General features: G+C 36.6%; 1 pseudogene; it reads right to left on the bottom strand.

Moving 5' to 3' along the window:
* LOC18780850 overlaps positions 6,188-15,659 on the bottom strand; it is a 15,182-nt pseudogene continuing 5,710 nt past the window's right edge.

Raw genomic sequence — 15,659 nt, 5'->3', positions numbered from 1 at the left:
AAACCACAAATTCATGAAACCTAAACAAGAAAGCCCCTATCAGACCCCAAACAAAAAAAAACAAAAAACAAAAAAAAAAACCAAGAAAGCCCCTAGACCCCCGTTTTATATGTCAGACTCCATTTGAAATTGATTGTCCAACCTAAGCTAGTAATCAATATAATGAGGGCAGCTATGTACATGCTTTTTGTTTCATCTGGATAAAAATGTTGTGCCGACAAGAAAACATTTACGTCAACCAAAGAAGAAAGAATAACAAAAAGGTAGCAATGTAATGTACCTTTTCTGTCTTAGCCCAAGCTCAAATTTGAAGACCATCCCCAACTAAAACAAATCAACTGCATTCAAAGGACCCATTCCTCTTTAAATTCGTAGTTCACACTTAACCACTCAAGAGTATAGTCCAGAGGATCCATTACTCTGAAACCTAGCGTTCTCTCACCCAAAGTTTCAATACAAGAATAACCTGCTTAGTTAACAAACTACACATACAAGAAGTGAAGCTCGGAATGCACAAAAATGCACCACAACATTTTTACTTCTTTTTCAGCACTCAACAATTCCGAACTCACAATGTTAATACAGACTCACTTCAAAGTTGTATATTACTTTACAACATTACATAACAAATTGAAACTACCTACTACATAATTGCTTCTTCATAGTTTATTACAATAGTGGAAACAAAACACACCTACCAAAACTGTACAAGAAGCCTCTTGCTCCTATCCTTGATTTCCCTCACCTACAGAGTTAACCCCTACACCATCGAATAGTGTACCGGGTCATCATTTACAAACCCGGTAAGCTTTTTACAGCTCATATGAGTAAACCACAACAAGTAACATATGTATCTTTTCACATAATCAACATCACACATCCACTTATTTAGAGCATCATACAATCCATGTATTACCATGGTAATCTCAATACAATACATCACAACACAATCACATTTCTTTTGCTTTCTCAGAATTTTCAAGCCATCCACTGACTTCCAAGACTCTTTCTCTTTAGAAATCCACTTTTTGTCACTTTTCGACAAACAGAAGCGAGAATACATTGAATCTCCCATCTGCATAAACACTACTTGCAACCACACATATACATAGTGTTGCACTGTACTCACACTACACGATCTTTAACTAACACATGAATTGGGTAATACTGATGTAACTTTTAAGGATATTTCATTACCTTTGTTAGGTTATGTTTAACTAATTGGTTTTTAGCTTTCCTTGACACGTGTAGTCCTTCTTGTAATAGACTTGCTCAATGGTCCTAGACTAGAATGAGGCTGCTAAATTCAAGAAGCATTTTGCAAGATCAACAGACAATCAAGGTTTTCTCTCAAAAGGTCTCAAGAATGTTGGAGGTAAAAATCAAGCATTGCATTGCATTTTTGCATTTCTTTTTTAAATGATAAGAAGATTGACTAGTCAACCGATGTGTACAATTTTGTTTCTTTTCTGCCAGCTATTGCTCCTCTGCCCAAATTATTTTTACCCTATTAGGTAGCCAATCATTTGCAGAGAACGTCAAGGAATTTTAAGGCTGTCGGGGTCGTTTGGTACGGCGGATTGTTATGGACTGGACTAAATATTGGGACTGTCTTGGATTGGCTTGGCATGTCATAAGTTGGATAGCACTTGTATTGTATTTGGTGTATGTTTGATTGGACTAGGACTAAATTTAAAATAAAATAAAAAAATTTGTTGTGAAAAGTAAGTTTTTATTTATTTATTTATTTTTTACTTTTCTTCTCTCTCTCTCTTTCCTCTTCTTCCTCTTCTTTCTCTCTGATTCTCTTTCTTCTTCTTCCTCTCTACATCTCTTTCATCTTCTTATTCTCTGCATCTATTTCATCTTCTTCTTCTCTATCCTTTCTCCTCTTCTTTTGTCTACTTTTCTCTTTATTTATTTTTTGAAAATTTTCTCTTCTTGCTCTTCTATTATGTCTTCCCTTCTCCTCTTTTTCTCTTCGAAAATTTTCAGACAAAAAACAAGCAAAGAACCCAAGTCAATTCGGCATCATCTCACAACATCCCTTCCCCAAACACCAAAAAACTCATGTTTCTTTCTTTTCTTAGCCAAAATTGAAACCATTAATGTTCTTTTTTGTTCTGTAATTTTTTTTTTTTTTTTTTTTTGGGATTTGCAAAGGGGTAGAGAAGGAGTTAAGGGAGAGGGGAACATCAATGTTGCTGGGGGTGGGGGAAGATTGGGACGTTGATGCAGTGGTTTTATGTGGTGTTTTTTTTCCTTTGAATTTTGAACTGGTTATGGCTTGGGACGATGATGTAGTGGCCATGGTGGATATGGTGAATCTGTGTCGCGACTGGTGGAGAGAGAAAGCAGTGGTGGTGGGTGGGTCTACTGGCTCTTGGTTGTTTTTTGTGGTTGGTTGCAGGCTACATTGCTTGTTGAGGGAGAAGGGCACTGCGATGCGATGTCACTAGCGAAGGGCTCGGGACAATTTGTCTGCCCTTTTCACACAGGCTTCCGTAAGAACACCTAAGTAGGTGTTTTTGGTGGGCCCAATATTAGTTAATCCCATTTAAGATTAGAACCATGTAAAACAAACATGAGAATAAAGTTTGGCCAATCTAGTCCAAGCCAATCCCTTGTACCAAACGAGCTCCATTGTCCTTCTTAGTATAAGGAGGCAAAGTTTTTGAGAAGCCGTCACTTCACTTAGATCTTTTGCAGTTTGGGAAAGTTTTGTGAGGTTTTCCTTTCTCTACTCTTTCTCTGGTGAAGTCTGTGAGTGTGCATTGTGAAGTTTCTAAAATATCATTTTTTAAATTTGCTATTGTGCATCAAATCTACATCTAGTTGTTCTATAAATTGTAACATCATTCTAGATTTAGATTTCAGGTTCTTGGATTGATTTTCTTGAAGAATGGTTTCTTAAGAAAGTTGATTCTCTTTTTAGAATCTACATTTCATCATTCCATCTTTCAAGTTGTGATGTGCTTTTTGTGCCATGAGGTGAACTAGCTGAAGAAGGAAGTTGCCATCATCATGAAAGACTAGTTGCAAGCACCATGGCTGAGAGAAGAAGATAGCTTGGAAAGGTATAGCTGGTCCTTAATAGATCTAGGATCCTTAAGCTTGTGCCTGGTATTTTCTGTAACTATTCTTATTTCTTAGTGGATTGCTTGGTTGGTTGATGACCCCCAGTTTTTCCCAATGGTGGGTTTGTTGACTTTTGTATTATATTTTAAGTAATTCCTTGTAATATTAGGTTTCCTAGTATAGTCCTATATTTACTCCCAGTAATATTGGGATTAGGATTGTTGCCCTTCGTGTACATATATCCCTCTTTGTGAGATGAACAACACACAACAATATTAAACCAAATAGTATTATTCTTCTTGGCACCGAGCCAGGTTATAAAAAAATAAAAATAAAAAAGGAAAAACCCTTACGTGAATCCTCCACGTTGCCACTGCACGAACTCAATGCTCTGCCTCCGCACTTACCCAACGTTGCAGCATCCCACAAAGTCGACTTGAAGAAGCCACTGCCCTTGCTGAATTCAGCATAGAGGCGTCAAATAGGACGGGCTGGTCTACCACGGCACGAGCCCAATCTGTTTAAATGAGGCACGGCACGGCATGAGCACAAATATTAATGGGCCGTGCTCGGCTTGGCCCTAACCAGCTTCAAGCACGGCACGAGCCCAAGCACGCTTCAAGCACGGCCTAAGCACGGCCCACTTAACATTTTTTTCTTTCTCAAAAGTCAAAATGCAATAATTTGACATCTAATGTCATTGTTTATATGTTTTTTTTTCAATCATAAACATATATTTGATGTCTTTCATTTTAGGGAAATTACTTGGGTCCTTAATTAATTAAACATATCAACTACAAATTAATTAAACAACATTGGACTTGATATCTAATCAGTACATATGACATATACGCTTCTCTTATAATCAAAGGAAGACATTTTTTCACATATAAAATAATAAGTTGTTTAAAGATGAAAAGTTGAAGTGGACTTTATAGAGTTAGACACTTTTTGCCCTCCGCCATTTCATATTGTTTGGATGTTTGATTGATTAATGTTTTCAAATAGTTCATCATTTCTTGCCTCTAATTATATTTTTAATGTTTATAATTTGAATTATCTAGTGGAAAAAAAATCAAGTGAAAAAAATTCAAATTGAATGGATTGGTTCTTGGGCCCGAGTATGGCACGAGCCTGACCCGGCCCGTTTCAATATGGACATGGGCTTTGGGCCGGGCCGGGATCAATGATTTTACTAAATATGCCGGCACGGTACAGCACGGCCCGATAAATTAAATGGGTCAGCCCGGCTCGACACAAAAACGTTAAAAGCACGAGTTTAAATAGGATCGGCCAGCCCGGCACAGCTCGTTTGACACCTCCTACATCACAGTAGCATCGCCCAGCCGACTCGCCTCCTTGGCTCCTAGCCCAACCGCTTTGCATCACCTCTCATCTTCATTCTTATTGAAACTCCTAGTTTCTTGCGATGTCTAAGGATGACGAATCTGCTGCCGCTTCTAATACTACTTCCGTCGTTGTTCAATCTGACAACGCAAAGTTCCATGCCGAAATTACCCTCACCGAGAAGAACTACGATATGTGGTCTCAACTCACAAAGGGCAAATTCATCTCCACACCTACCAGGTGTTGGACTCACACAGGGTTTAACATGGATTCCAAAGTGGAATTTGGGTCTAGTCTTGTTAACTGAAGTGCAATTCTAGACCAGCAACTATCAATCCAGCCACTTCCAATCCAATCCAGATCCGAGAAATCTCAGTTCTACCCACTCGACAAGCCCCTCCATGGCTCAAATATAGCTCTGCCAATCTCAACATTAGTATCAATTTTCAGCTAATCTCTATTAGTTGAAGGTGCTGACGTGCAATTCCTGGAAAGATACATCCAGTCCAGCCTGAGTTACAGACAACAATCTAAGCAGAAATCAAAGCCCAATGTTCAGATGTCTTTCCAGACTTGGTAGTTTCTTTTTGTTGAAATGTATAATAAGCAGTTCTCTTTGAACTTGTTTATTTTATTTTCAAACACTTATTTTGGCTAAACTTACAAGTTTTTACTGTGGAAAATTATAAAGTCCTCACCTGTCTGAAGCAAGAAAAGAACTTTCTTAGAAGATATTCCTCACTCAAATTCACAATCACTTGATCAAAGTCAATAGCTTGGGACGCAAGTTATTATGTTCCACAGTCTGTTAGGGTTTTTAATCGTAAAAAGTGGCACGCTTGCACACAAAAGAAAGTTGACTTGTTTACCACCAATGGTTTTTAGGTCAATGTGGAACTTTACCCTACCACCACAAGAACTACATCAAAACAGGTAAACAGTAATCTTGAAACCATTCTCAGAAATGGTGAACTTTCTGATATCGATGGGGATGAATTGTGTGCAGAATTGAAATTCCTACGAGAGCTTTTATCGAAAGAAAAAAATGCCAGCTATTGATATATTAAATTTTATAAAAAGGTTGAATTGTTTCCCAACTGCAATCATTGCATATAAAGCGTTATTAACTGTGCCTGTTACAGTTGCATCTACCGAAAGGAGTTTTTCAAAACTAAAATTATTGAAGACTTACCTGCGATCAACCATGTCGCAAGAAATTAAATGGGCTAGCATTGATTTCAATTGAAAATGAACTCCTACAAGAAATTGATTGTGAACATTTAGCTAATGATTTTGCAGCTAAAAATGCAAGAAGAACAATTTTCAAGTGAAGCTTTAGTCTACACAAGACGAAGTGGTTACTTGAGGTTGAGTGGAGCGGAAAATGCAAGAACAATCATTGATTATTTGTTGTTGACATATTTTGTATATTATTGTTTTTTTTTTTCTTGTTTAATGATTATTAGTAATTTAATGATCACAAGATTTTCATTATATAGTTCGATCTTTTTATAATTTTTCGTTCAAGACTTTAAATATTTTAGGAGAATCCCTTGTTGTTTTTGCACAGGACTCCTAAAATCTTAGAGCTGCCGTTAAGTTTACAATACAATATTTCTCATAGTTGAAGAAAATCAAAGTTGAATTCCGTAAGCATATAATTACAGCATTGCCTTTGGAGTATTCTCCTTGGAAAGGAAGAAACCACCAAATTCCACATACATTTATTTCACGATACCGCAACTTTAACCTGTAGAATTTGCTAATTTTCAAGTCCAACACCGCAATAGGCCTTGATAGGAGACTTCGCTTTTTTGGCCTCAGCCGTTGTATAAAACCTTATAAACCCTCGACTATCAAATGGGTTGTAGAGCAGTGGGTGGCTGTCATCCACTAGTTCTTGCGGTACTTGCAACACCCCATTGTTGAATGTAAACATCCCAAGTGAGTATCTTATCTTGTCCCCAATCCTTCACTCGATGGTGGCAAGCTTGTATTCTGTCATTACTCCATACCTAATTAAACCAAGTCCAAAAAGAAAATATTATATCGTGGTATGATGAGCAAAATTTTGTTTAAGGTTTAGAAAATTGTCCTTGTATATTTATCAACAAGCACGAATACGTATATGTATGGGACCCACCTGCAATCCATCACCGGCCATGAACAAGAACTGTGAAGGTGCCGACTCAATGCTAATCCAATCACCTTCCTTTGTTTGGACCTCCAACCCACCAACATCGTGCTGAACAACAATGGTGGCAAAGTTCTTGTCTGTATGGCTCGCAAACCTTAAGGTGGCATCAGTTTCCTTTAGTGTGTTATATTTGAGGAACCTAAGAAGTTGACTGTTGTAGCTAGCAACAGACTCGTACTGCTTTGCTGCCTCAAAGCTTTCAAACAGCATTTGTTCCACTGTGTGCTCCAAGCCTGCTAATAACTCGGCATATGAATCTATGATCTCACTGTCCAAAACAAGAAAATAGAAATTAAGTACGTGTTATAAAAAATTTAAGGATTTTGTTAAATGAGTAACGATATTTCGAGATTTAAGTTGTCAAACAAATGCATATGTTGGAGTGTAAATTTAAACCAATTTCGAGTAAGAATTCGGCACGGAAGGTGTAAATTGGTCATATGTGAAAATCATAGGGTGTAAATTGATGAAATTGAAAGCCGGGAGCCATATTGAAAATGACCCTGAACATCAAGGGTGTGTTTTGTCGTTAGCCCTATAGAATATAAGTATGGCAAGAGAATATTACCCTTTAACATTTAATAGTATAAAAAGGGGAATTACCAGAAGTTGTTCTTGCCATCGGGCCACATAAGTTGTCTGAATTTATGAGTATCTTGTGGGGACGTGAAATTGTCGATGGCCAAGCCTTCATAGAGAGGCATGAGAGGGTTTGGCCCAATATACCCACGATATGGTTCCTCACTTGTGTTCTTTATTTTGCTTTCAATTGGAACCTCAAACAGATCTTTGGTCTGGCCAAAGATTTTGTCTAGAAGTTCTGCAGAAACTTTATCATAAAACGCCACGAAACAGCCGTATTCTTCGAGTGCATACCGGACTTCACTACTACAAAAAGTGAAAAAGACGACCAGAAAACAACGACGGTCTAAGTGAAAACCGTCGTGGTTTTTGAAAAGACGACGGTTCTAAAAACACCGTCGTGTAATACCACCTTAGACAACTAAAAAATGGAGATTCAAATGGCTGTTCAAAAACAACGACGTACCTAATTAAACAACCGACGTCTATTTGAAACAGATTTCCGCAGTGTAAAATCAAAGCCAACAAAGAACGGCAGAAGTTATGAATCGACCGACGTAGAAAGTAAAGACGACGATTTCAAAAAAAACCGCCGTTTTTACTCATAAAATAACACGACGAGGTTTTCGTATAAGACGCCGTATAATAATAAACAAATCCACGGCTTTAAAATACAAAATATCGCCGTATTAAATTAATTTACAACGACGGAAAATATAAATATATCGACGTCATTCTCGTATAGTTCTACGACGTTATCTTTAAATCGTACTATAAAATTTAACGTCGTATTTATTCATTTTATACGTCGTACCTTTAATTTAAACCGTCGTCTTAATAAGAATTTTTGTTAACAATTTTTATCTTTGATTTTCTTATCCTACGTCGGTAGATCTACTTAATGACAAGAATTGAAATAACCACGACGGTTTATATAGAAAACCGCCGACATAATCAGATTTGTCTGAGATCCCAAGGGTTACGAAATCTTACCAGATGGAACTCTGTTCCACATCATAATCTTAACAGATGACACAGATTTGCAATCAGAGAGACAATTTTTTGGAAGTTGATCAACGTCGTTGCAAATTTGCAATCAGATAGACAATTTTCAACGACGGTTATATTATACCTAACGACGTTTAAAAACAAATCAACGTCGCTCAACAAATATATTACGTCGTCTTAGTCTTACTTAAGACGACGAAAAACGACGACAATAGTACAAAAACAGTCGTTGTTTTTATATTCTTATTTTATTTAAATCTGTCGTGTTAGTTAAAAACGACGGCATAACAAAAAACCGTCGTTTTGTTTCAAACTGAATTAATTTAAAATTTCTTCAGGAAAGCAAAATCTATTTATAATTTCCTCGGGTTAGTAATATTGCGTCGTGTTAGTTTACAAATTCTAGAACATTAATTTCCCTCATTTTAAATTTCCTCTGGAAAGAAAAATCTATTTATCATGCTTTGTAATTGAAAACTAAAACTGAAAGAATTCTGGAAAAAAAACTCTATTTATAATTTAAAAATAAAATCCACGTCGGTTGTATTACACTTAACGACGTTTAACAAAATAATCTACGTCGGTAATTATAAATCTACCGCCATCTTACCTTAATATAGACGACGAGAAAAGCATTGACAATGTCTTCATCATATCTCCCAGCAACTACTGATTCGATTGCTCATGCTTTAGAGGCCATCTGAAGCCATTTCTATTCTTTATCGCATTCTTGAAGCTCTACGGATAAAGGAAGAGGCTATCACAAATCTGACGGATCTTCTTAGTCAAAAAAATCAAGCAGAGGATCAGGCACATCTGATCTTCAGATTTCCCTGAGAAGCGAACTTTCCTTCGACAGCGAGTGGAGGCCAGGCTTGCATCTCTTTTGATGGAAAGCAAGGAGTATTCAGAAGCACTAAGTGTCCTATCAGGCTTGATCAAGGAAGTGAGAAGGCTAGTTGACAAGCTTCTTCTTGTCAACTAGCATGTAAGCTCAATTTCTCTTTGAGAAAGACATCCAAATTATTGTCTTTGAGATGTGAGAGACAGTGTCTCTGAGAGAGGAAGAACTTGGAACCCTAAATGTAAACCGCGAAAATGAATGAAAGCGACAAATTTATAGAATAAATTTTTAAAAACAACGGCGGTCCTTACCAAAAAACCGCCGTTTAAATTGTAAAATCAACGTCGTTATTACCGACGTATATTAAAAAACTCCACGTCGGTACATTAATAATCCCGACGTCTTAAATAATCTACCATGACGCGAGTTATTACTTATGTACTTTAATTTTTGAGTTTACTACGACGGTACCTACAACACTACTGTCGTATTTATTTACCACGTCCGAAGTTAAATTTACCGTCGTATTTTGTACTTTATACGTCGTCTTTTTATGTAACCGCCGTATTATTTAACCTAACGCCGTATTATATTCCACGTCGAACTAAAAATATTGCGTCGTTTTAGTTAAAAACGACGTAGTTAAATGTAACCGCCGTATTATTTTTTTGAAATGGTTTTATATGTGAGCAACTTTTCGACTTACACATGCACTGTTTCCAAACCCGATTAAAAATTTCAATCTCCCAGAGAAACCTTTTCGTCTTTTTTCCTTGTCAGAGCATTGTCAGAGTTTCTCATCGTCTTCCTCTCGTCTTCTTCGTCGTCTCTGAACTTAAACATCGATCATCTTCCTCTTGCTTTCATTGCACGCAAAAGGTAAGCTTTCATTTTCACTATTTTGGTTACTGTTTTGCATGCTCATACGTTTTTTGTTTGAAAAATCTTTTTACCTTTTTTCTGGCCAAAATCATTTTACTTCTTTCCAAGTTTGATAAAATATACAGACAAAGAGGGAAAGTTTCCAACTTTGAAGACAACTACCTCAACTAAATAAGACGACGGTAGACCACGACGGTTCGTCAGTTGTTCTAGCGTCGTCTGAAAATTGACAAAGTTGTTTTTAAAATAATAGTCTTTTTTTATATGCTTGTTTAATTGCAGGTTTGATTTCTCTGAACAATGGTTTTTGTTTTTCCCTTATTTGATAAAATATAAAGAAAAAGAAACTAGGGTTGGTATCTAATATAGACGAAAAATATCTTATTGTTTTACGTCGTGTGAATGTTCATACCACGACGGTGTATTACTATTGACGTCGTATGAACATAAATACCACGACGTTATATAAATAATAGTTTTACCACGACGGTGTATTACTATTGACGTCGTGTGAACATATTTACCACGACGTTATATAAATAATGGTTTTAAACATTTATTACGTCTGAGATTATTTCATTGCGTCGTCTAAAATCATATCATACGTCGTATTTTTTTAATACCGTCGTTTGTGTTCTTAATGTTTTCCTGAAATATTTTCACTTGCAGTTTTGTCTGTTAAAATGGTTTCTCAACAACAAACTAAGGATTCTGGCTCCAAGAAGCTTGGAGTGGTAGCTCCCCAAGACAAGTCTTCGAAGGAGATGAAGTCTTCGAAGAAGATGAAGTTTGCTTCATCATCTGCTGAGACAGAACCAACCAGCCAGACAACAATCTCTGATGATTCAAAGACTGGTCGAGGTATGAGCACAATGCCTCGTGTTGTGAAGAGAAAGCTTCAGAAACTGAGGCCAATTGTTGAGTACAATAAAAGGGGGAAAGGTGTTGGCCAAGCACATATTGAGATGCAGTCGTATATTGGTGTCTTGGCACGCTCCAGGATCCCACTTGTGGACAAGAAATGGTCCCAAATCCCAAAGGATATAAAGGAGCAGATTTGGGAAGCAGTTGACATGGCTTTTGTCGTAGGCCAAGGGGGCAAGACCTCTGTTTTATCATCTGCTGCCAAAAAATGGAAGGATTTCAAGTCTACACTAACGAGGCATTATATCCTTCCATACACCAATGACAGGGAGAAATTAAGCCAACCCCCTGAAACATATAAATTCATAGAGAAAGCACAATGGGATGCCTTTGTAGCTTCAAGGCTATCCAAAGATTTTCAGTCTGTGCATTCTCAACATTCACAGATTAGGGAGAAACTCGAGTACAATCATCGATTGTCTCGAAAAGGATATGCTGGATTGGAGGATCAATTGGAGGAAACCATGCCTGGGGTAGAAATTGATCGATCTACCTTATGGAAGAGAGCTAGACAGGACAAACATGGTAACATCCCTGATCCAAAGGTGGCAGAGAAGGCAAAATTAATTGTAAGCCTACTCACTCTGTTTTAAATTTTTATTAAACTGTGAATTATTCTTATTACGTCGTATGTTATATTTTTCGTCGTGTGAATGATATTACCACGTCGAAAAGTTTTTAAAAACGTCGTTAACGGTCTAAATAGGAATCACTACTCTGTTTTCTGTTATTATAGCATACGACGTCGGTGGTTCATTCTCGCGTCGTGTAAATGATATTACCACGTCGAAAATTTTGTAAAAACGTCGTTAACGGTCTAAATAGGAATCACTACTCTGTTTTCTTTAATTATAGCATAAGACGTCGGTTGTTTATTCATTTCGTCGTTTTAAATAAATAACCACGTCGGTATAACTACCGTCGTGATAAGTTATAATAACGTCGTTTTATATGTTATTGCATCGTGTGAAATTATATAATACGTCGTTTGTACATAAATAACCGTCGTGTGTTTTTTTGTTTATCTTTGTTTTAGGATGAATTGCAGAAACAAGTCTCGGAAGGCAAAGTCAGAGTAGATGGCAGCAATGATGTGCTGACCATGGCTTTGGGCCCCGAGCATCCAGGCAGGGTGAGGGGAGTTGGTGCTGGTGTTTCCCCAAGACAATATTTCAATTTGCCCAAACCACAGAGGGTGAGCTTTGACGACCGTTTGAAGGAGAGTTTAAGAGTTCTCCTTCAAGAAGAGACTAAAAAGATGGAGGCTAAGGCAAGGGAAGAGGCCTTAAGGATGGAGGCTAGGACAAAACAATTGGTAGAGGCTGAGAGGGAGCATTTCCTGAGTCAGCTTTCCCAATTAATTCCCAATTTTGATCCAAGCATGCTTAAAGCAAGAATTAGCCAAAGCCCCAAAAATCCAATGTCTGACAAAGCTAGCTGCTCTGGAGGTGATGTGAGATCCCTACATTTGGAGGATGATACTGCCAAAATGGGGAAACATCAGCCAGATGAAGAGAATGAAGAAGAAAAGAGAGATGAAGAGAAGGAAGAAGAAAAAAGATATGAAGAGAAGGAAGAAGAAAAAAGAGATGAAGAGAAGGAAGAAGAAAAGGAGAAAGAAGATGAAGAAAAGCATGACGACAAGGTATGTTAACATAACTTTGCCTTTTTTATTTGTTTTTCAAAATTTCAGACGTCGATATTTTTATTTAATCCGTCGTTTGTTTACAACTTAGACGGCGGAATTTTTTTAAGACGTAATAAAATATTTAAACGACGGTTTTTTCACCGTCGTTTAAATGGTTTCAGACGACTCTTTATTCATAAAACCGTCGTCTTTATTAAATTACCACGACCATTTTTTCACCGTCGTGTAAATACTTTTCAAACGACGTTTTATTCCTTAAACCGTCGTCTTTATTGAATTACCACGTCATTTTTTTTATTTCTTTAAACAGGTTATTGAAGTTGGTGCTTATTCAAAAATGGAGGCGCCATCTTCTTTAAAAACCCTTTGTCGTTTTGTGGAAACGACACTCCTGCCTGAGGATAAGACAGTCCAATTTACAATTGATAAGGAGGTGTTTGGTGGTGAGCGCGATACCTTCCTCCTGCCTGAAGATATTACACAATTTGCAGGCATGGAAGAAATTGGAGCTACTGTATTGGCTGTATATATGAGGTTAGTACTTCTAAAATAATAACTCGTTGGTTTATATATTGCGTCGTCTTAACTAACTAACCACGTCGTCTTAACTAACAACCGTCGTGATAAATATATTATAACGTCCTCATCTATTTCAGTACGTCGTTTGAAATATTATAATACGTCGTGTTTTTATACATAACCGTCGTGTTTTGTGTGCTGACTTGTTTATATTATTTTATTTGTTTAGGTACTTACACGATGTTTTGAAAAAAGCCAATATGTGCAGTATGGTTGGCTTTATCGACCCTGCTACAGTTAGTGCCAACTCTGGCACAATAACTGAAAGATCACGACTGGTAGCAGCTCGACTTCAGAAGACAGACGGTGAACAGATTTTCATGATGCCTTACAATCCAGGGTTAGTCTCCTTAGGATTTTGTTTTTATGATTTTCAATAAATGACAGCTTATAAACTAACCACGTCGGTGTTTTATTTTATTTAGTCGTTTGAAACTACTAACCACGTCGGTATTTATTTATCGTCGTGATAAATATATAATGTCGTCGTTATCTACTTTATTTCGTCGTGTGAAATACTATAATACGTCGTTTTTGTAAATAACCGTCGTTTTTATATTAATTTTGTGCAGCCGTCATTGGATCTTGCTGATTGTAAGAGCAAAGAAGGAGACCGTCTATTTTCTGGATCCTCTGTCAGGTCATCGTGTGGTCGACGAAGAGGCGAAAAACATCGTGAACAGTGCTTTAAAAATATATAATACCCACATAGCCCGAGCAGGACGTAAAAATGTAATTTGGAAAACTCTCTCAGGCACACCAAAGCAACCCAGCAATGTCGAATGCGGGTATTATGTAATGCGCTTCATGAGGGACATCATCATGGATCCTTCCTTGGGGTTTGAGAATAAGGTAAGAAGAAATTACCTTCATACATTTCACGTCGTTTTTTGTATTATCAACGACGGTCGTGTAAAATTAACGTCGTTGAATGGATATACTACGTCGGTTATGAAAAATATCGTCGTCTGTGATTGAATTTCTTTTTATTTATAAACCCTAATAGTCATTGTTTATGCAGTATGCCAAGGGAAACCAGGAAGCTTCATACCCCCAAGAAGCCATTGATGAAGTCCGGAATGAATGGGCAGAGTTTGTTTTCCAAATTATTAAACAGGGCAATTATTGAACACTTGATATTTATGTATAATGTACCAATTTTCTCTATAATATGTAATGTAAAAATTTGTTGAGGTTTTCTTAAATTAAAAAAAAAACAAACATACAAATTGCTTAACCGACGTGTAATACTTTTCCAACGACCTAATAAAGTCAATAACCGTCGTATTTTGTTGTTGCGTGTTTTAAACAAATACGACGTAAAAACATAGTTAGACGACGTTCTTTGAACAATTAAGTCGTTAATGGTTTACAATATCTTCAATTTCTTTAGGGTTCAGGGTATCATCGACGACGTTTATGTAACGACAGTGGTTAAATCGTGGAATATATATTTTACGTCGTATAGTTAAATAGCCGCCATGGTTTCTCATTTTAACGACGTCATTTTAACGACTTAGTAGTCTATTATAATTTACAACGTCTACAATTTATTAACCACGACGTGGTTTCTTGTTGTGGTAAGAATATTTTATTATTTTTATATCAAAATATTCAAAATAAATATAAAATAAATCAGAAAATTGAAAAGTCAACTCCTATGAAGTCATTGATATATTTTCTTCCACATAAACCTTGAAAAAATTCATTTTGAATAATAAAAATTTAAAATGACCATCCAAAACAAAATTGTTTTGATGAGTCATAAAATCACTTCTAGTTTTATGGTTTAGGGTTTAGAGTCTAGGGTTTAGAGATTAGGGTTGTTATTTATTGGGGTTTATTTTTAAAGTATAATTTTTGGGTAGTCTAGGGTATATTTTAGGCTTTAAAACCATAAAACCTTTTATAAACTTAATTTTTTAAATTGTATAATTTAGTTTTATGGGTTTAGGGTATTAATTTTTAACGACGGTGGTTGCGTCGTGGAATACATATTTTACGTCGTACAGAAAAACATACGACATGGTTTACGCTTTAAACGACGTCATTTTAATATGTAAGTCGGTTTATATAATTTACAACGTCTTTAATTTCTTAACACCGACGTGGTTTTTCAGTCGTCGTTATATAAAAAATTCAAAATAAATTTAAAATTAATCCGAAAAATGAAGCTTCAAAATGAACGGCCTTACGTTCTTAATTCGAAAAATGAAGTTTCCGTCGTGGAATATTAAATTTACGTCGGTATTTGTAGAACTTTCGCCTTGGTTTTTCTTTCGACGTTTTAAAACGCGCGAGCTCTAAAAATTTTCGCGCGACCTAAATTTTTTTAGATTTGGCTCTTATTCTTATACTTCGAACCCTGAAACCTAAAATTTTCAGATTTCGCGCGACATAACATTTCGCTCTCTCACTTCTGCTCTAATTAAAAGTTGCACTCTCCAGGCTCCGTCAAATCTGTGAGCTCGTCCAACCTGTAAGTACAAACCCTATCTTCCCCTTGTAAATTCATTGAATGATATTAGGTTGTTTTGTTAAAGGGGTTCATGACAAGATCAAATAAAAGG

This window comes from Prunus persica, chromosome G4 (assembly GCF_000346465.2).
Source record: "Prunus persica cultivar Lovell chromosome G4, Prunus_persica_NCBIv2, whole genome shotgun sequence".
NCBI lineage: Eukaryota > Viridiplantae > Streptophyta > Magnoliopsida > Rosales > Rosaceae > Prunus > Prunus persica.
This window is presented reverse-complemented; position numbering and strand designations above follow the sequence as displayed.